This window comes from Nilaparvata lugens, chromosome X, assembly GCF_014356525.2.
Source record: "Nilaparvata lugens isolate BPH chromosome X, ASM1435652v1, whole genome shotgun sequence".
Taxonomy (NCBI): domain Eukaryota; kingdom Metazoa; phylum Arthropoda; class Insecta; order Hemiptera; family Delphacidae; genus Nilaparvata; species Nilaparvata lugens.
In genome coordinates this window covers 15434837-15458303 of record NC_052518.1, presented here as the reverse complement: position 1 = coordinate 15458303, position 23467 = coordinate 15434837, and the positions used below count along the sequence as shown (strand labels likewise).

At 35.1% G+C, this 23467-nt stretch overlaps 1 pseudogene; it reads left to right on the top strand.

Annotated features, from left to right (window-relative positions):
- The first annotated feature begins 22432 nt into the window (after positions 1 to 22432).
- Positions 22433 to 22569, top strand: LOC120355092 (annotated as a pseudogene).
- Positions 22570 to 23467: the final 898 nt, after the last annotated feature.

Here is a 23467-nt window from a genome sequence, read left to right as displayed (position 1 = left end):
ATTCCCACTCCTTCTATTTTTGCTGAGGATGATTCACACATAGACCTTGCGCTTGTGCGTGGTTAATGAGGATGATATGCGTGGGGTGTCTAATCTCACAAATGTCAAATATTATATTAATGAATACTTATAATTAATTTATTAATTTATATTTATATTAATAATAATGATAATATCGAGTGACCTGCTTGGCTCAGATCTGGTCTCAGAGTTTTCTGATCGCACCTGATTAATCTCAGGGTTCAGGGCCTCTGAGATGACCTAACGACTGTTTTTAGACAGCCAGGACCGATGACTTAAAGTGTCCATCATAATAATGTCAATTTATTATCAACGTCATCTCATCAATAATGGGAGGGATGAGTGAACTTAGATGGGTTCCAAAGCCGAAATTACGGATTCTTCCACCAGGAAAATCGCTAAGATTAATCTGTTCATTTTGCTGAGCATGATGCCCTCATAGCCCCATGGCTTATGCGGGGTAATAGAAGTGAAGTATGAACTCACACCAGATGACTTCCTAAGCACCGAGATTTTCGAGAGGGGCATACCGACTTGGCCAGTTTCCTGTTCACCTACGCGTCCCCCGAAACTATTCAGACGAAATTCGGCGAATTTTGTGAGGTACTTCGGTTGAGTTTCCTTCCTTGTTCAGTTCACTTGAAACAAGTATTCATACTTGGGAAAGTATTTGCAACTTATAACCGTCTATTGCAGGGAATGCAAGTGGACGCTGTTCCAACTGGAGAACCAATATCACGGCACTATTCTAAATCTGTCTGGTAAGACGGTGGGTGTTACCTGCGAACATAACCACTCTTCTGTGTGATCCAATATAGAGTCATGCAAGTTGAAGGAGTAATCTATTCGAAATTAATGAATGATCATAACAAGCTATGATCTATGATCATATATGATGTCAATTTATCTATGGTTATAATATGAAGCTGGGAAATGTTTTACTATGACTTTTTGTGTAGTTGAGAAGTTGATATTGTGGTAATTATTCATATTGAATGAAAAAGACTAAGAAATTGTCAAAAAACCACTGATTTGGAGAAACCACTGAAATCAGTGGTATTTTTGACAATTTCTTAGTCTTTTTCATTCAGTTTTACTATGATATTACCACGGTAGGATCTCGAATTCTGACATATCTGACACGATAATGAGTTTTCTTTTCCCATACATTTTATACCCCTGCATTGGATCATATTAATGGAATAAAATCATCTGGGATTTAGAAAATATCTATTAAAATTTATAATTAGTTAATACAAATATGTACTGATATTTGTACTGATATCTTGGATACTGTTTCATTTTCAATACTCAAGTGGAATCCTGGATTTCCAAATCATGTTATTCACACAAAAATATACTCCGTAAGTAATAATAAGTAATGATTGTAGAAGGAGGAATAGCATTACACATTTGACAACTGACATACATGACAACAAGCCATCTAATTCTTTATTTGAATTGAATTTTAAATATTATTTGCGAGTCGGAGGTTACAGTCATGGAATCAATTATTGGTAAAGCGATTTTAATTTCCAATGCGAAGATAAGAACGTGTTTTATCACGTTTCATGGAGAAAATATTATGATTTTAGCTCCATGCTATACAAACCAGAGTGAGTTGGCTTTTTTTATATGCAAACTAGCCGTCAGGCTCGCTTCGCTTGCCATATCCGTCAAGCAAGGGGGCTCCGCCCCCTGGACCCCCGACTGGATCGTCCAAGAATGAGATCAGCAGGCTTGCTTCGCTCGCCTGCATGTTTCATTTGAGCATTTTTATCATATGTTAGGACGATCCAGTCGGGGGTCCAGACTAAACGTTTGTCTAAACGGATATGGCGAGCGAAGCGAGCCTGATGGCTAGTAATATAATATTTCCAGGAATAGCTCTGATTGAAATAGCAGTGCCCAATCAATTTTTCCGCGATAAATGCATTTCAATCTTCAACTTGGTGCCAACCTAACAAAGTCAACTCAACTTAATGCCAACCTGACAAAATTATTAATTTAGTTACCAGTAACCCAAATGTTTCGAAGAGGTACTCTCTCTCTCTCTAGATTATAGTTCTATATTAACATATGGTATGGACATTTTTTAATCATAATTAAGAGAATAAGAAGAATATACATGCTAAAAGACGAACTTTAAACCATTAAAAACCACCCTTAGAGTTAAAATATTGCCAAAAGATTTCTTAGTGCGCCTCTAAAGGGCCAACTGAACATACCTACCAAATTTGAACGTTTTTGGTCCGGTAGATTTTTAGTTCTGCGAGTGAGTGAGTGAGTGAGTGAGTGAGTCAGTCAGTCAGTCAGTGTGTGAGTGCGTGCCATTTCGCTTTTATATATATAGATAATATAATATGAAGCATTCATATTTTAAGTGTTACGTGGTTCAACTTCTTGAAGATTGTACTTCTTATTTGTTTTGCAGTAATTAAAACCGTTCAGCTTTGGCGATTGACCGTTTCTAGAGGATAAATCAACGATACCGTTTAAAAAACTAAGAGAACATTGACAGAAGCAGTTGTAATTAGAGCCACCCTTTCATGTGGGTGGTTTGCCAAGAGGTACAAGATGGAGGATTGCCAGACATGATACTTTGAGACTCATCCGCTGCTATTCCTTGTCAGCCCTTGAATAGTAAATGATTACCACTAAGAAGAGTAAAGGATGTTTCTGAAGGAGCCGGTCGTTCAAAGGAGGAGAGGAGAATCTTCAAGGATTTGCGGAATTGGTGTCCTTTCAATGTTTGGTGACCCTTTTAGTAGCAGGCGAATTTCTTTGATGCCATTCATAGTAAAAGCCTGTCCGGTTACAGGTTGCCATCAACAGTGCACTATTTCTATTACACTAATGCTCTCCGTCTAGTGAGGAGTGCGGCTTCTTACTTTCAGGTTAATCAACGAAACCGCAAGTAACCTTATACGAGCTGCCAAAGTCACAAGAAGCATGTGGAGCATCTCCAATCACTCATCAAAGATAGCTAAGAAAGAGGCGCAATTCCCTTCAAGGTTTTTGAATAGACCTAGCCAAACTTATTCTCAGTTATGAATAAGGAGACTGGATGCTACAAACAATATTAATTTTCATCTATGAGGTTCGGTATTTCTTTGAAGGGCTTACTTTGAAGTATTTCTTTGTAATGTAGCATCCAGCACAGCATTACCTTTATTTCTGTATAGGTGATTCAAGAAAGTTGAGTAGGCCTTCAAAAATTAATTGTTTGAGAGAAAAACATTTTTAATTGGATTGTTCGTGTTGACAGAAACTATCAAGCACACAGTGTCTTAATTTTCCCTAATATTTCAGATAATATTTGAGTGGATGATTGAAACATTTGAATTTTCTTCCTAGTTTTCTCACGAAATTGATATATTTCAATGGAGAAGTTCTGCGCAATAATGAATTATATTATATTTAGTACGGTATTCAATATACTATCAAATATGGTAAGAAATATTAAAAATATTTTTTTATGTACTAGAGGTTTCCTCATAGAGTACTCACTATATTTATTGAATATTTTTTCATAGAAACGATGGATCTGACAGTTCAATTTTTAATACAATGTGATTTCCTATCAGTATTTCGTGGATATCCCTCGAAATGCAGTTCACTCCTCAGATTGAAGGTTTGTCTAGGAACATATGAATTACCGTATATTGCGACTATTGAATATTCTGGGAAATGCTCAGTTTCTGCAAAATGCTAATGAACTCATCGTTGTAGTTTCTTTTCGCTGTAAAACAGCCCCTTCGGAAATATCCATCACCATAAGCGTCAGTGAACATTGAACCGTGGGTAGAGCGACCATATTATAGTTGATGAGCAGTATTAAATTGAGTACATAGTGTAGGTAGTATAGCAGAGGTGTGTGTAGTATTAGTAGGCTTCTCTTACACACCAAAGACGTCTGAATTAGTGTAAAATGTAGATGTGGCTACATCTACTAGCTAGCAATGTATAAACAATAGGATAATGGCGTGAAATGGAGCCGCCAGAAAGGACTGAATGGAAGTCAAGTTTTCTGCGTTGTTTTTCGGCTCAAGTGCAGCAACACTTTGAAGGCATAAAATTCATCTTGCAGCCGTGAAAATGCCCAGAAAAGATTCTGGTCTTTGTGCTCGCATGATGACTTGCCGCTCGCCTCCTAATGCAATGTTGAACGAATTCAGAACAAAGGCTGCAAATCCATCGGACCGGATTGTTTATGACTATTTATTCCAACATAAAACGCATAATGCTCACAACGTGCAATTTTCGTTAGCTTTTACCCCGACTTCTTCTACCTCAGGTACTGCTCCTATTTAGTAGTTATGGCAATGCTGTGGAACGCGCCACACAAGCTGGCATAGGTCTCACTCACCTGCGGCTCTGTGTGTCTTCCATTATATTTATTACTTTAATGAAATTCTTCCGGTAAATAAAGTGTTCTGCCATGTAGATATGATTAAGGATTATCAGGAAACTCGAATTCCATACTATCTAAGATTTGTTCTATGATTTCCTCGAGACACACACAGCGGTAATACAGCAAACGAAATTTTTGTGTAATTTAACAGGATAAAATGGCATCTCCTTTCCAATTTCTTCCCAGTCACTTGAAACCGAAGGGTGGAATTGTTATCTGAAAAGACTGTATAGTTGAATCTTATTTGTCATAGTTCTTTATAGTTTAAATAATTTATCAATTCATTATGATTTTTTTTGTCACGTTTTAAGTTTCCACCAAAGGGTGGAAATTTTATCAAAAAAGACTGTCCAGTTAAACCTTATTCGTAATAGTTTGTTACAGTTTAAATAATTTCTCAACTCATCATGATTCCATAATCTTATTCAACCTCATCTAAGTCTGTTCTATTTTATTCAAGTCCGCGAAATATTTATCAAAAATGTTGATTCATACACATTAATTCTTGAGAGTAATGAATGGGTTTCTGGTCCAATATCACTCATGAAAATAAGTGCACAACAAATCAAAAATAATATATTCCGTGTAACAGTGGGTGAGTGCCGTTGAACATGCTTCAAAGTTTTAATAGTGAAGATCGTAATAAATCTTTGATATCAAAATTATTTATCACACATTCTGAGGAGTTTGACTTCTTGAAAGATAGACTTGCAAGTTACGAAAAGTGAGAGAGAACATTTTCAAATCTTTGGAAGATGGGTACACAATAAATCGTTTGAATTAATATTACCATCCAAAATTTGGTCACATATGATTCTGTTGGTGTTGAACAAAATAAATTGATGAAATTAAAATTATCATTCATTCTGGAGAATTTTACTACTTTGTAAATGAAACATATTTCAAAATACTGTTGATATTGAACAAAATAAATTGATGAAATTAACATTAAAATTTATTCTGGAGAATTTCACTACTTTTTAAATGAAACATATTTCAAAATACTGTTGATGTTAAACAAAATAAATTGTCGAAATGAACATTACCATCCATTGTGGTGGATGGACATACATGTGACGTGTGTCAGAGTGGCGGAGGCATTAGTGAGAGATGCAGAAGCGCACTAATCAATGGGATAACCGAGATTTGGACGGTAGTCACCTGGCCTCACTCACGTCTTGCGAGGAGTCTTGAGTTATGAGGGTGTGGGGTCGATCGCAGGATAAGAAGCAGCCTCTGTCGTCGCACAAGAGACAGTGAATAATTAATAGTACTATTTGATGTGGAATGCAAACATGAAGGAAGGGCTCTTCCGTTAAGACGACAGCGTCCCGGACTTGTTTTGGTCAGGAGAGTGACGCTCGCCTAAAAGGGATCTATCCTTCACTCCAAGTGTCATCCAGCACCCAGCTGCTAACATCACACAGCCAACATTAATTTGCATCCGAGTAAAATATGGCATTAATATCCACGTCGTCTAAAGCTAATGTTAAGATGTCCGCGCCACTGACTTGCCGTGAGCCGTGCTCAAGTCACGTGATCAATGACGTAGTTTACGTCCGGACGGAATATATTTCCTATTTTAAATAGCTAGACATCACTCGTCGGCTTGTTAACAACTATAACTGTAATAATGACGTCTCAGTGAACATTTCGTACGTTGTGTCAATTTTCGTACTGTTGATCCCACCGAGGTACCTACAATGTCATTTGTAATGGTTATCCTTCTATTCGATGATTTTATTGTAAAGTAGGTACCTACAAACTGACGAATATCATATCAAATACTCTGTTTTATTCGATTGTGTACTAACGGATGGATTTTTGTATTTGAAATTATATTATTTTCAGATTTCCTTCTATGTAAATTCTCCATACTGCAATAATGCTACATAAAATGTCATCTCTAAGATTAATTCCTCGACTGTAAGTAATTATGATTCGTTTTGTAATGAATGTATTAGTAATCAATATCATATCCAATACTCAATAGCATTAGGATAATATTATATACGGTACTTCTATGTATTCAATTGTATACTATCTGATCGATTCTGATATTCGATATTATTTAATTTTTAGGTTCTAATTTCATTGTATGTGAATTCTCCATACTGTAATAATGCTACATAAAATGTCATCTCTAACAGTAAATCCTCTATTGTTAGAGATAATGAATTGTTAATGTATCAGTACTCAATATTTTAATCAATACTCAATAGAATTAGAATAATTATATACTTTTATATAAAAAAATATAACTGTTATAGTATTCACTATTGAATATGTACATTATGTTGAGAATGTATCAATCAAATCAGCTGGATCTGTATGTTTCAACCATATCGTTGGAAATGGTAAGTGTAGGTGATATGGATAAGTGTAATTTATCTATGTGGGAATTTAAAATAGATGAATCAACCGTTACTTATGTATAGACTAGAATCAACAGTATCAGTAAGTTATATTCTCGTGATTGAATTGAAGAGAAGTGCTGGAATAAAAACGCTTCTTACAAACTTTGATAATATTGTATCTAGAAATGAAATCATATGAAAATCAACAATATTAAATTTTTCCCTTTCAGCATTCTTAAATTCTAAAGAAAATTAAATTCTTTTTTTCGCTAGGTGTAAAAGGGAATTTGAAATACAGTAATTGATAAGATTGGAGACTGAATCGTAGAATCACATCACAACGCTGTTGAAATTACCAGGGGCCCCTACAACACTAATCGATACCCAAGTGGCAGGGAGCCTGTTCGATATGTATTTGCATAAATTTAACAGCTTGTATCCGATAGCGGGCTACAGCAGTAATAGTTAATAGAAAGTCAATCACGGAAGGCCTACTAATACAGCCTTCGACCTAAGGGGTGGCAACTACCCCCCCCCTCACAACAATATCACCCCCCCCCCCGTTCACCAACTGCCATTACATGCAAAGTTCGACTTAGTCCAAGTCGATTGCTACCCCGAATAGTTGAATAGATAATAGCGTATACTTTTTGCTCACGCAATAGTTGTCTCATTTCTTATACTATCGTTCCCGAACGTATTCAAATGCAGCCGATCTCAACTCGATAACAGTCGACCATCGACCAAAGTGCCGATTGACCGACATCTGAAAATGATCTACTATCACAGCTCCAATACTGGAACTGGAACTATACGTTCCAGTTCTGAAAATCGTCGCTGCGCTTAGGAAACCTCCTATGTGTCAAAATTTTCAATTTTGCGTTTTTGGTATCATTTTCTTCAGAATTTCAAGCTTCACAGCCTGGTGAATACCTACTATGTGTAAAAAATTCTATAGTCATTTTATGGAGGAATAAAGAATATATCCTATGTGACCAGTGCAGTTATATAGGTGCAGAATATCTTCTATGTGTATAAATCTAAATAAGAGCTTTTCAAAAATGTAAAATTCCAGTTCTAACATTGGAAGAAAATGACCCTATGTGAGAGAATTCACACAAGAGCTTTTCAAAAGTGTAAAATTCCAGTTCTTACATTGAGAGAATGACTACTATGTGAATGAATTCACATAGGAGTATCTATGGCTGTGTACCATTTTGGAGTTCTAGATCTTTAAAGTGTGATTGAAAATTAATTAATTGAATTATATACGTTCCAGTTCTAGTATATAGTTCAATCTCTGACGAATAATATAAATAATTCATCATGATTTAAACTTCTTTCAAATTATACTTCTATATCTACTATTTGTATCGTCACTACGCGTATTTTCTCCTGGTATGCATGATTTTTGACAAGAAAAGCATGAAAAATCAAGTTTTGTTTGTTTGGAACTTGCCTGGTGGACAAACTCAATAGTTGCGTTTTCATTTTATACTTCCCAGTATATAGTTCAATCTCTGACGAATAATGTAAATAATTCATCACGATGTGGACTTCCCTCAAATTAGACTCAACGCTATTTTTATCGGCTCTATGTGTATATTCTCCTTCTATGCATGATTTTTAAGAAGGAAAGCAAGAAAAATCGAGTTATAATTGAATGGAAATTGCCTGATAGACAAATTTTGAAGTGCGTTTCTGTATTTCATACTTCATTAAATTTCCCAAGAGAAATGTAATTGGCCCCTCATTAGTTACATTGTCAACTTTTTTTTAATTTTACACTCACGTCTTACCTTATTGAAAATATAATTATTCATTAATACATTGCAGTATTAGATGAAATAAATTTTGAGATGAATATGTATTATAAAACTTTCGTATTTCACATGAAATGAGCTCCGAAGTGGGTATTAAACTTTGTCATTGTTATAATTTAATACATTTAATTAATTTCAATTGCATTCTTCCAATTATTGAGAAGCTCAATACTCACATTGAACCTATTAGTCTGGATGACAAAGATTAATATAATATCATCAACTTAATGATGAACTCATCTATGGATATTGAATAATTAATTTTAGAAATAATCATTGAATATTTCCAATAAATAATTCTTTGGATACAATGGATTTACAAGTATAAAATAATATGAGATGAATCAAATTGTAGGTTCTGAATTCGAGAACAGAATTGCATCGTGGTTTCTGAACGATTATTCTACAAGTCCATATACCCCTTTGAGAGGGGGTCAGTGGCTGCTAAATTATCTATCTATCTATCTAACTACTTTTTTTTATCTCTACTCAGTATACATTTGCGACGAGTAGTTATGCTTTACTTTGTGATAACTGTAAGACAAAGTCATAATAGTTCGGTAAATTCATAGTTCCAGAAATTGAGAAATTCTCCATATTCTTGACAGAATAAGCTTGCTTTAAGGCTGTACAAAGGCTAAAAATAAACTTTCTACTGGTGATATTTTTCAATTTTTTTATCATCAAGCTATCAAAATGAAAAAGTTTTCTCAGGAGAACATTTTTTTCCTATCATTACTTTTTGAGATATGAGCGCCTGAAGTTTGAATTTTTGGGACAGAACATTTCAAATTCGGTAAGAGATAAATTCATAAGATTCAGAGGATGGATTCTCCATGGTATTGTTGTTCTAGTAAAACAAAAATTTCCTGAAAAAATCATTTTTTGAAAAAGTTATTTAATTTACCAAGAATAACCAAAAATAACTCATTATTACTCGTTATTTTTGGTTATTTCTAGTAAATTGAATATTTTTTTCAAATATTGATATTTTCAGAAAATGTTTGTTTTACTAGATCTACAATACCATGAAGAATCTATCGTCTAAATCGCATGGATTTATCTCTTACTTAATTTGAAATGTTCTGTCCCAAAAATTTAAACTTTAGGCGCTCATATCTCAAAAAGTAATGATTAGAAAAAAATGTTTTCCTGAAAGAACATTTTCATTTTGATAGCTTGATGATATACAAATCGAAAAACTTTGAAAAATATAATGAGAAGAAAGTTTATTTTCAGCCTTTGCACAGCCTTAAACTCTGAACTCATATCTGTTGGTATGAACGTCACTTAGAATCATTGAAAAACCTAGTAGTGTGCACTCAAATTGAATAAGGTATTACTATTTTGTTCCTCTTTGCTAGAACTGAACTATATCTCTCCAACATCAGGAACTCATATATTCTGCTAATATATTATTCCTTAATGATTACAGAGTTATCCACTCGATGATACATCTATAAATTATCATGTGATCCACTTCGAATTTGCAATAATTGCAGGGCAAAGATAGGATGGTACGGCGAAAGTATGGTTACTTTGAGTGAGCGGTGACTTTGCAATGCACGCTGAACTAGGCCTATTTAGAAAGACTATAAAACCGACTGTGCCGAAGATTGTGATGTTAACCTCTACATGTTCATAAATAAAGCTGACGTCCATTATTCGAAAGAAGTGATTTACTGGCTTAGAACCATACTCAGCTGCTGGCAGTGTTGGGACTAGACCATAAAAACCAAATAGACCGTTTGAGATGTAAATCTCCATGGATTGATATACTTCCAATTGGGAGCGACAGGTTTCAGATATATTCGCTCAGGAAATTCCTCCCACATGAAGCAAAACAACGAATTAGTAAGGCGGCAAAACGAAGTTAGCTCAAGCAAATGCGAAATTAGGGGGAATCCTTCCAGCTTGAGGTAATATTTACAGAGTGTATTGATTTCTCCTATTGAATTTCGCTTTGGAGACAGAAATAACATGCAATCATCTCCATGAATCTTATTTTTCAGAAACATCGAAATTTCAACTGATGTCCACAATCTTGGAATGGATTTTCCGTTATACTACAGTACTTATCACAAGATTAATCAAACAAATGAATTTAGCTCGGAATAGATACTGTAACTGGATTAAAAATTAATAACCTGAAACTTAGATAACTGATGTTTAATGGTGTTCTGGTGATGAAGCTTGTGCTACATCATTCCGATATTTTCAAATTAAATGTATTGTCTTACAATGGAATAAGTAAATTCAGATTGGAAATTTTATAATACCAGAACTAGTAATTTGAGTTTTCCAGTTAATCGAAGATCAAGAGGGAGAGAGATGGTCAATGCAAAAATGTGAACTGGAGCGAAATTTGAGTGATATTTTAATGATGTCGAAGTTGAAGGATATGGAGAAGAGAAACAGTACGGGTGGAGAATGAGCAAGCAGGAGGAGAAGAATTTGTCGGTAAGAAAGGGGAAATGATAATCGACATGAAAGAAGAAAATTCAGTAGAAGAAAAATAATTTAAAGAAGTAATTTTTATGTGGATGAAAATATTGATGGGGGCTTTGATTCAAGAGCTTTAGCTTGCTGGCTAATTCCATGAAGTGACAAAATTTTCAACTTTATGAAAAATAATTGCGGTAAAATGATTATTTATAATATTCTTCCGTATCTACATGAACAGAAAGTGTGTGTATAATATAACTATCATAATATGTCATGAAAAAATATTCATATGTAAAAAAATGTCGAAAAAAGAATACGTGATGTTATAACTCACTTCGATACCTAACTCATTTAAGACTGTGCAAAGGCTGAAAATAAACTTTCTACTGGTGATATTTTTCAAAGTTTCTCGATTTGTATACTATCAAGCTATCAAAATTGAAAAGTTTCCTCAGGAAAACATTTTTTTTTCGATCATTACTTTTTGAGATATGAGCGCCTAAAGTTTAAATTTTTGTGCCAGAACATTTCAAGTTCGGTGGAGGATAAAACCATGAGATTTTAAGAATAGATTCTTCATGGTATTGTTGATCTAATAAAAAAAAAATTCTGAGAAAGTTATTCAATTTACTAAAAATGACCAAAAAATACTTTTAAATTGAATAACTTTCTTAAAAATTCATATTTCCAGAAAATTTTTGTTCAAATAGATCAACAATACCATGAAGAATCTATTCTTAAAATCTCATGGTTTTATCTTTCATCGAACTTGAAATGTTCTGGCACTAAAATTCAAACTTTAGGCGCTCATATCTCAAAAAGTAATGATCGAAAAAAGTTTTTTCCTGAGAAAACTTCTTAATTTTGATAGCTTGATAGTATACACATCGAAAAACTTTGAAAAATATCACCAGTAGAAAGTTTAATTTTAGCCTTTGCACAGCCTTAACTGAATAGCTGAACTGGATGATAGGATAAAGGAGAAGAACTCACATCCTATTAAAATTCAATTGAAAAGAGAACAATATATGGAAACGTCAGAGAAATTGTTTAGAAAGTGGACGAGTATCAAGCGAGAAGAGCAAAGAGAGGGTAGGAGATGGAAAGAGCAATAAGAGTAAGAGTAAAATGAGAAGAAAACGTTGATGAGAGAGAAAAGGAAGAGAAGAGGAATTGATTATTGCTGAAAATGAGAATATGTGGAGAAATGAAGATAAGTAAAAAGGTTCAGATGAAGTGAATCAGGCAAAATTGAGAAAGAGGTTGAAGGGATAAGATGTATAGAAGTAAGATGAGGTAGATTAAAGTGTAAAAAAAGAGAGGGAAAAGACGATTTGTATGGAAGAGACGAAGGAGATGTGGAAAAAAGGGTTTTTAGTAACAAGGATGAGAGTAGCAAGGAGTAGACGAAAGGCAAAAGAAGAGAATGAGATTAGAAAGTTGGGAAGAATAAGATTAGGATAGAAGAAGAAAGAGAATAAAGGATTGAAAGTATATAGAAGATAGAAGAGACGAAGGAAATTGTGGAGAATAGAGGATAAATAAAAAGGAGAAGCCAAACAATTATAAGGCACAGAAAGAGGAAGAGATTGAAAAGAGAAATAAGAATAAGATGAGAGAATAAAAGATAAGAAGAAAGGAGTTTAGTGGGAGAAGGCATGATGAAAATAAAGTTTGGCTCAGATTGAGAAAATTTGGAAATATAAGGATGATGAAGAAAAGGACGAGAGGGAAGATGAGTAGAAGGAGAGGGTGACAAGTGGAAAAGGAGAGTGTGAATGAGGAAAGAAGTGGAGTGTTGCTTACTGTGGGGTCACAACAGCAGCCTCTCAGTCATCCACATGGAGGGATGATCGATACCAAGAGGCAGCTTTAATAACTCATCGACAATAATCCATGGTTGTTGGTAGCTGCCACCCACACACACTCACACCCAACACACGCACGCACACCGACACGCAACCGCCCGCAAAGAGCTCAACTTAAACAATTACAGCAAACCATCCCCCTTACCCAGTTCTATGTCTGTGTACGAGCACCCCTAAACACCCCTAAACACTTGTACACAAATACGTCGCTATCGTAAGCACACATGTTTGCTGTAAACGCGGCGTTTGCTCACCTACAAACAATTACCGTACGACGCGTTTTGTACTGGGCTAGACCCTAGACACGCGTGTTGTAGACTCCATTTAGCCGCTATGCTACAGTACTGCATATAGTCTGCCTCGTTCACTACTTCTAACGAAACTGCATCAAACGTACAAACAACCAACTGTCAATCAACGCTCAATTAAAGCTCGCTGCTACATACAAAGGTGACAGCGAACATCACTGTTCATTTAAAATTACTTACTGTGGAAGATGGTTACGAATGAATACAGGTTTGTGTGTAGAGTGAAGTTTGTAGTTTATAACATGAATTTATTGTGGTGTGAGAATAGTATTTCTATCTGCTCTGACCAATACGTAGTTTATAACTTCGTTTTTATTTTTGAATTTTTTCACTTTATCGACAGATGAAATGATAGACAGATCAATCTTATGTAAGCGAACGCCTCAGACTCTCAGCCTCAGTTGGTCACTCTGTCCAAACCCTTGTTCTCAGAAAACTTTGTAATTTTTCCGTTGAATAACTTTTACTAGATTGCTGTAGAGAATAATGAGGCTCTTGTGAATCTCATGAAGGAATCAGGGATTTTCATGAGAGAGTTCACAAAAAATTCAAGCAGTTCTTTTCGCGGCCGTTCCAGGGTCAAATCTAGTAAAAAAATGAAGTAAAATCTTGTAAAATTTTATTGATACAGTCATAATTCCAAGACTTTTTTTGTGAATGTTCATTTATTTATTCACAATTTTACATGTATTTAAATTTAAATTTTTTATCAAGTTAAGACTATGTTGACTGTAAATACTTTGAATTGATAGGAGTTTTTTGTAATCCTAATTCCAATTCAGCAATGACGATGATAAATTTGTGCACATTTTGATGCACATTCAATGTCCAAAACGATTGATACGAATATAAAGGTGCCTACAGATATACGCGCCGCGAACATGAGCAATTCACTTTTAATCAGCTGACTACTTCTGTATTTTTACAGAAATGGTATACGATATAGATATAAAAAGCTTGGCATCAGCTGATTGAAAGTAAATTGCTCATGTTCGCGGCGCGTAAATCTGTACGCACCTCAAGATTCATTTTGAATCTTGATCTTGTAATAGTCGTATTCCTCAAAGAAGAATCGAGAAGATTCTTCCTCCCAATATTCTTCCTTTGAACAATGAACCACATCTTAACAGACAACATGGAAAGTAGCCCTCAGTTGAGTATGGCAATAATTGATGACGTCATAGAGCTACCCACACATGGGCCGGAAGTAACAATCGCCATCCGCGTCTGCCATACAATTAATTGAAGCTGATAACCTGATTACGATCACCAACCAGCGCTTTGTCTACGCCACACAATTGCAACTTATCATTCACACTGCAACTTCACTTCCATGCATCTAGCAACAAGTTTCCTTTGTTCCCCCTGTGCTGTCTGATGATCAAACTGTCGTACACGTGTTGTTACAGGTTACAGTGGTATCTTGTGGAAGTTGAATCTGTAGTTTTCCTTTTTGGTTGTAGGTTTTGATAATTATATTGTCTACTAAAAACATGAAATTATAGAATTTATTTATGATAATAATTATTGGTTGTAACAAGACTGGTAATATTCTCAATAATTATTGTTATCAACAGCTGTTATTCACACTATTCACTCTAGTTACTGATAATATTGAATGAAAAAGACTAAGAAATTGTCAAAAACCACAAATTTAAATCTGTGGTTTTTGACAATTTCTTAGTCTTTTTCTTGGTCAAATTTAAATCTGTGGTTTTTGACAATTTCTAAGTCTTTTTCATTCAATATGAATAATTACCACAATATCAACTTCTAAACTACACAAAAAGTTACTGATAATAATAATAATCTCCATAGTATGTATACATATTTACTCGCTCTCCAAGACTATTCTATCAACAATTTCCAATTTGTAGAGATTTGAGTGAAATATTTTCGTTTTTTGAATATCAAAATTCAAAATTTTTAGTTTAGTCATTAGTTTTGAAGTGGAAATTGGACTTTTTGAAGTGAAAGTGAAATCGTAACCTTATTCTTCTTTGAAACTTTTATTTGTAAAAATTTGGGAGAAGACAACAGGCATAGCCCAAAACTGTCTTCTCCCATCATATTATGTTTATTATAATTATGATTTGTAATTATCAATGAAATAAATAAATAAACACTATGGAATAAACACAGCCACTTGACTATTTGCCGTAAGGGAATCCCCACCAACAAAAGTCATACAAATTTACTTTCTCACTTGACTATTTCTATCCATCTTTGAAGATTTGATAAGAAATGAATCAGAAAAGGCCAATTCAATACCCTTTTTATCCAGCAATGAGGAGAATCTGTAATGTGTTCCATAATGATCGACTCGAGCTTATCAGTTCATTTTAGAATTTCAAGAGCCAATACAAAGTGAATAACTGATCCACCATTATTTTTAAGACAAATTGTTGCAGTTTATTCTCGAATATCCTCATGAATCTGCTGATTGGATATGTTAAGCTCGAGGAAAACAGAGAACATGCAGTTCTAAGAATAGAAAGAATTCACCTTCAACGGGAAATGCAACTCAAGAAATACCAGAATATCACTGTAAAGATTATCATCATTAGAGGGTTCTCTAAATTGCATCCTCAATTACTTTTTGGATGAATCTTTCCCTATTCTGAGGGAGGTTTTCTAGGGAGGATTTATGACGTACCTGTTTTTCTATCTAAGGTCTTGATTGATCTGCTTCCTCCCTTGCTCCTAGCAAATTCCGAATTATTCTTTTTTTATTCTATAGAATCCAGATTTCAGAAGCTTCTAGGACTAGCATTCAGAATTAGGAGCTTCTAGACAGTTGCTCTTAGAAGCTCCAAGAACGCCTTTATGAAGCTGTTAGAGCCTGAAATTTTGAATCTTCCAGAGATTGGATTCTAAGTAAAGCATCTCCATGTTTCCTCCTTTCACGTTAATCTAAAGGAGCTCCGCATTTCTATCACAACACTACAGAATCAAGTATTCAATTCCAAATAACCCTCATGTTTAGCTTCCAACAAGTTTTAATTCCTCAAAAGCTTTTCATTTTATAGGTTCGAATATTTTCCAGCCAATGTTTCTAAAAAACAACTAATGCCCGATTCTATCAAGTTCGGTCAAGACATTTGAACATGGTGAGGTCAGGCACTCCAGGACAAGTGTGAACTGAAATTTGATCACAGGGGTGTCCATCCCACTGATGGGCCAACCTTCGCTGCTGATGGCGCAAAATCATCCCCAAAAAGCATGACACATCCTCCATCAAAATCAGCCTTCTATCATACTATAAACCTCCCCCCCCCACCGACAGTACCAACCAAAAACATGACAATCAAAATTTGATCAGCCTATAAACATCGTGAACTTCATAAATTGATATCATTAATATATTTCAATGGGAGTTAATTTCGGAAAAGGTACTGTGATGTTACTTCAGACTTAGCAGAACAGTAGCCTACTATTTACAAGGATATTCTGATTCAACCATGATCAAATGTCTTGACCGAGCTTGGTGTTTCCCAATTATTTTAATCTACTGGCAACATCACGATTGGAACCTTCATCGATTCAGCTATACACGATTTATCAATTTAGAGAATATTCTGAGATCTATTATTTTTCCATTGAATACTATACTTCTACTTTTGTGTTTGCGATTGGATTGTGTGTGAGTGAGAGGGTAGAAATTGATTGGTGATCCGTTGAGAGTTGCAAACCCAGTGACGTCGATCGATGTTCTATAGGCGGCGATCGGAACGTGTTGCTGACGATCGATTAAAATGTAAATGGGCTGAGATCGGGCGGATGACCCGCTGTGTGATACATGGCATCAAGGGGGGGGCTAACGAGCAGTTATGCAGGTAGCCCCGGCGTTGAGTTATTGCCCCCCCTCCCGCAACAGATTAGTTCCACATTATTTCTGTGATATATTTGTTTACTCAGAGAAAGAAATCCGACTTGGTCTGATGATGATGAATCGTGGGCTGCGGTTCAAGACCGAACCAGTGACCGTTCCTTGTGACAGTTACTGATTAGTGCGCCTTTTATCCATAACGAAAACGAAGAAAAACCTCTCAACCTCTCGCTCTCGATTCATCGTGCATGATGTAATAACGTGATCGAAAATACGCTTCTGTTTTTCGGATAACGATTTATAACCCGCGCCCTTCTTACAAATAAATCAAAAAGTCAGACGCATGCCTTGTGCACTGCTGCTTCTTACCGAGAAGACGCTCGGCGAATATTTAATTGGAGATCCGGAATCGAACAGCTTCTCAGATTAGTCTTATGGATATTCAATAATAATTCTTACATTCATTTGGGACGCTTCGTTGTAGAAGATTCTGATTAGAGAGGTTTACTTACTTCATGCGGAACTTTAAGCTTTAAGCTTTGGAATTGAAGCTATGTAAAGTTATTATTATAGCATAAAATATCGTTTACAACTAAAGGAATGAGTAGAATAATTATTAATTCTCACATTTCAAAATAGATAATCACAATAATTCTACGAATATAAGAAAAAACAACAACAATATTTCATGTGTTTGAGAGTAGCCTGCATTAATATTTCCAAGTTTGCTCCACCAATATACGATATATCGTGAGTATATCCTGTAACTTATTTTATTTGAATGAGTATTGTACTTGGAATCCCCAAGTAGAGTTTTGCAAATATAGGAGTTGTATTGAAAAAAAATCAGAAACTATGTTGAGTCATCTATTTTATACACTTATTGGAATTTATAATTGGCTATATTACCTGGTGTTATCGATTTCTTCCGGTTTATTTTATTAGTAGACTGGGACTTTAGACTGAGACAGAAGTGATTCAGAGTTCAGGTTACATATTCTTGTTTTTACTCCCATTTCCCGGTATCAGTATACTCTACTATTTGATGCTACATATTATAATGAAATTATAATTATAACAAAGAATAATCATTGAGAAATAATACTATGACTAAATAGATGAAAATATTATATTATAATTATGTTAATAAGTTATATAAAAATTGTGTTGCATTTCTTCACTGACTTGCTTGTAAGAATAGCTATTGTTTGAAAGTATTGGCCATTTGGTTTAGAATATTGGTTGATCTCTACTTGTAAGATGCACATCAAACGGTCAGCATTATCTGACAGTTCACCGTAATTTTCCAGTATTACAATTGTTAAGCGGGTTTACGACGGAGGACCGAGAGTTTACTTTTAAGAATGAAATTGCAACTGTTAAAAACAATATTTGAAATGCGGTTTTACCTGAAAGAGCGAATGAGCGAGCAATCGACACGTAACCGAAAACATCTGAACGTCAACAGAACTGCAACTCTTGAAGAACGTCACAACATTGTGGAAGGGTGAGGAGTGGGTAGGTACTGCTTGACTTGACAGTCAATACACGCACTTAAAGTTTATGAGAATTCTAACCAACAATAATGTTAAATTGCCAATGTCAATATTGACTTCTCATTGAGCCAATGCTGCCAATTGAAAGTGAATTTCCATGAACAGAAAGATGATTGTTCTGGAAGTTAGTGTCGCGCCAAATAAGATGATGCCTCAATTTGTCAATGTGAAGCTATTCGTATTGTTTGACAAGAGAGGCGGGCAGTGGCCCTTCGAAACTGATCCTGCTCCAAGTGAACAGTCAACGACAGGCATCCAGCTCCCAGCATCCAGCAACCAGGCATCTGCTTCACACTTCACCGACTTTTCCAACTAACCTTTCAGTAGTTTCAGTTTGGCAACGATTGTCGCCAATCTCATCAGTGTTCTCTATCTCATTCTACAACTTCCTCATCAAATTTTACTCCTAATCCTCATTCTCCACCATCTCACCCTCCTCCTACTCCTCCTAGTCCTCCTACTCCTCCTAGTCCTCCTACTCCTCCTCCTCCTCCTCCTCCTCTATATATAGTATATTTCTCCACCTCATCCTCGTCCTAATACTCCTCCCCCTCCTTCTCATCCATAATCTCTCACGCCTCCTGCACCACCTCCTCCTGCTTCTTCACCGCCTCCCCCTTCACTTCTTCATCCTTCTCAACCACCTACCCCCTCCTCCTCCTCTTCTTCATCCTTCTCCACCACCTCCTCCTCCTCCTCCTCCTCCTCCTCCTCCTCCATCACTTCCTTCTCCTTTCCCTCTTCCTCCTCATACCCCCACTCATTCTTCTGCTCCTCTTACTTCTAATCATTTTCCTTGTTCTGATTCTTCTCTTTTTAACTCGTATCTTTCTACTTCTCTCTCCTTCTTCTTCACTCCCATTTCCCATTTTCCATTTCGCCTCCCCTCTTCGTTATTCTCTCATTTCTCTTCCTGGCTTCCTGCTTCTCACACACCCCCTGATTCATCTTTGTTCTAGTTCTTGTTTTTATCTTTTTTACATGTTTATAATAATTTTATGTTCGAATATCTTATGCAGTCTCCAAATACTTGTTTCAATAGATATTCCTTCATATGATGCATAGTGTATTTCTTCCATATCTGTAGTATATCAACTGATTGTGACACCCCCATGTTTCAATAATAGTCATTTACTCCCTGCATGTTATGATAAAATTCGCTGTTCAATAGTGGATAGATCATTTTTGTTTTGTTTCTTTCAGTCATTGAACTACCTGAATTCTCACTAACAAAATTTCATATTGGCATCTGAGAAAAACTTTTCTGGAACGCTAAAAATTTTTTACAACAATCAATTCTTCAGAAAATCATACTCATCTTTCATTAGAGAAAGGAATCAAATCGGAAATTTTTTCTTATCAAATTTAAAAATTCAACCATGAGTTTCAAATGATAAATTAAAATGCAACAAGGATACTATTCACCTATAGTCCATTGTTTTAAATTCGTATTCTCTCATATTCAAATACTAGTAGTTCTGTGAACAGTGGACCTCACGCAGTATTCTCATCCACAAGTACCACCTGATTGAAACTATAGACCTTATGGAAATACAGCAATAGACTGGCTTCTCCACACATCCGTGTAATCACTTGTCAGCTGATTTATGATCAATAATTCTATAGTCTGATTTTTACTCTAATATTGGCGTATAAAGGAGGCTCCTTTTTCCTTTTATATTATCCTTGAAATGCAAAATTAAAAAAAACCTTGTATATACGTCGACGCGCAAAAAAAAGGAGCATACCTGTCTTATTTAACTAAAACTAACATTTAACATTTAAACTAAAACATTTGAACATTTAAAAATTAAGAGAAATGCCAAACCGTCGACTTGAATCTTAGACCTCACTTCGCTTGGTCAACTATGTGATATTATACCAAGTACTAATCGTCTATGGTACAATTTTTCATTGTTTTCATGAAACCCAGCTAGAATTTGGAAAGACTTTAATGATATTCGATTGAAAATCTTTCAATATTTACGACCTCTATCACGAATACTTCTTTTCAAGTTGATCACTATCAATGAGACAATCACTTGCGATCAAGAAATATCTACACTCAACAATAGTCTCCTGTTCAGGGTCGACACATAGTGGAGCCGTAAAAGTGGAAGATATAGGAGAAGGTAGCTAGCTACAAGTGTTGAAAATGATGTATGCTGCCTTCTATCCTACTTTAGCCGCTCCTCTATGCTCGGACACATTCGAATACATGCACTACACTCTCAGCTACATTCCCCTCTCCGTTATTTTTTGGCCCTTAGAAAAGTTAAGTATCAAATATCAAATTTTCGAATGAATTACAAATATTCTAAAATCAATAAATGATTTATCTGTATTGTTTAACCAAGGGAAGTTATCCTTCTATAAACTGTTATAAGTATAACTGTTTATCTTTGTAAAGTTCTCCAATTATTGTGAAAATAATGTTCACTTGTGTGATTACATTTGTATTTGCTCATATAAGGTACCTTATCAAGCAAGCTCTACTAGGTTTTCAGGTAGCTCAATTTGCTGCAGTAATTGGTTCTAGATTCCATTCTATTGATATAGAATTAGTAGATAGTATTTTAGTATGACAAGTATTATATTTTCGTAGCCCGTGTTAACAGTAGTAAGTGAGGCAAATATTACTTCAAGAAGCAGTGAAACTGTGGCTGCAGATGGAAAGAAACAAATTTCCATACAAGATTCGTAGGTTGCAGTTGAAGATTATTAGTTGATTGTAAGTGTGGGCTTTGAAGCCTGTGTTATAATCAAGATTAGTCATTGTATGGAGGGCATATTATCGAACCCTGCCAGTCAACTAGTACGAAACTATCCGCTCGTTAAAGTGACCAATTGAAAAAAAATGACATCATCTCTTAAAGTGTTATTCACACTCGATAAAGGCAGTGTTTCAATACACGAACGAACGAACAGTCGTCAATTAATTGAACCTAAATTGGTCGGATGAATTCATTTCGACAAATTGCTTCGCTTCCGTTCTTTCTTATTTTTCTTTCTTGTTTCTGCTTTTTTAACAGCCATCAACGTTCGGATTCTGGATACGCTAATTAAAGCTATTGCTGCGCTCATTGGTCCAGAATATCATAGCATCAGACCAATTTCAACAGGCCTGTCTATCAATTAGTCGCTCATTATCAGACTTCGTGTTTGTAGTTTTCCATTCAATGTAACCTGACTTTGGTCTGAGTGTCTTACATGAAATACATACTATCATAGATTAACCTGTTTACTTGATACTATATCATATAATTTATTCAATAATAATAATAATATTCGTATGACTTTTATTGGTGGGGAGTTCCTGACGGAAGTTCCACCTCGCCTGAATATATCATTTGAGCTGTCAATGAGCCTTACGACTGTCATACTTCACCTGGGGCCGACAGTTAAACGTGCCCATCCGATAACACGGGAGTGACCTGTTCAAAAATGTTTTTCATTTATTCAATCATCCACTAATAAAAATCATAGAAATGATTAAAAGAGAAACGACAGCTAAAAACTAGTCCTTTCCCCAATATTGATTAATATTCCAAGAAATTACTACCGGTGCACAAGTTGTTCTTTGCCAGTAGTGCCATTTTGTAAGTTAGAATATTCATTATTTGATCAATCTGTATTATTTTATGGCAAAATAGATGAATTTGAATTTGAATTGGGATATATTTATTCACCAATTTGAATTTGCCAAAAATTGTTTATTTTTCAATTTGAGTCTAATTTTGCAGTATATGGATATTTGAATCAGACATTTCGAATGGGAATGTGTTAGTAACTGAATCGAATAAAAATGATAATACTTACCTGGCGTGGGGGTTACCGTGATCATGAAGGCGGTTCCCCCAGGGCGAGGCCTTGTCATTGCACTGCGACTTGGTTGACCCCTGCGAATGCCCCAAATGTGGGCATCTCGGGCTCACAATTTTTAAAAATGATAATAACTAAAAACTTGAAAAACTTGGTCTTCGATGTAATATCGTGGAAACCGAAGAAGAAAATGAGCTAATAATTATTATAATAACTGATGGAAATATTTTGGAATTATTTAGGATTTTCGTTCAATAATAATTATTATAATAACTTACTGTTGACGGGAAGAATTTGATTGTAGAAAAGAAAAAAAAACTTACCATCGACAAACAGTAAGGTGAAGCATAACAATAATAGTTGAAGAGTTCATTATCATTACTTGGATAGAATGAATTTGGGAAATTTTTTCCGCCTCAATGTGCAGATGAATCACTCTGAGAAAGTATTGCGCTAGACATCCATACTGAGTGCTGAAGGAGCAAATTTGAATAACCAACCAATAATTTATTGAAAAAATCTGGAAACTAGTTTGAGATGTTTCATCATTATTGATTTACTGTGAAACTCTCAAAATGATGGAATTTGATACTACATTTTCTTCGGTGAGAGTTGTTAGGACAATGCCTTCGACACTATCTCTTATCTCTCTCATCATCGCTTAGCTTTCTTTAATTGATTTTAGTGGTTCTCTTCCATATAATGTGAATATTTGGAACTTAGCGCACATGTTATCTTGTTGGTGAACTAATCAATTGATTTTGAACAATCAATGATTAATTATTATGATTATTCTCTCAAATTTGAATCAATGTTGATTTGATAATCGAAAAATTATAATTGTGTTTTCTCCATGAGAACCTTCATCAGCTAATGTTTGATATTTGTACTAACTGTGAATTCCAATGAATAAATTTTCTTTGGTGTGAAGCTTTAAAGGCTGTAGTAAATACTTGAAATGATTGAATTTGAGGTTATATTTCTCTTGGGGAGTTCCCAAGATGTCCATCCTTTGTTAAGGCTG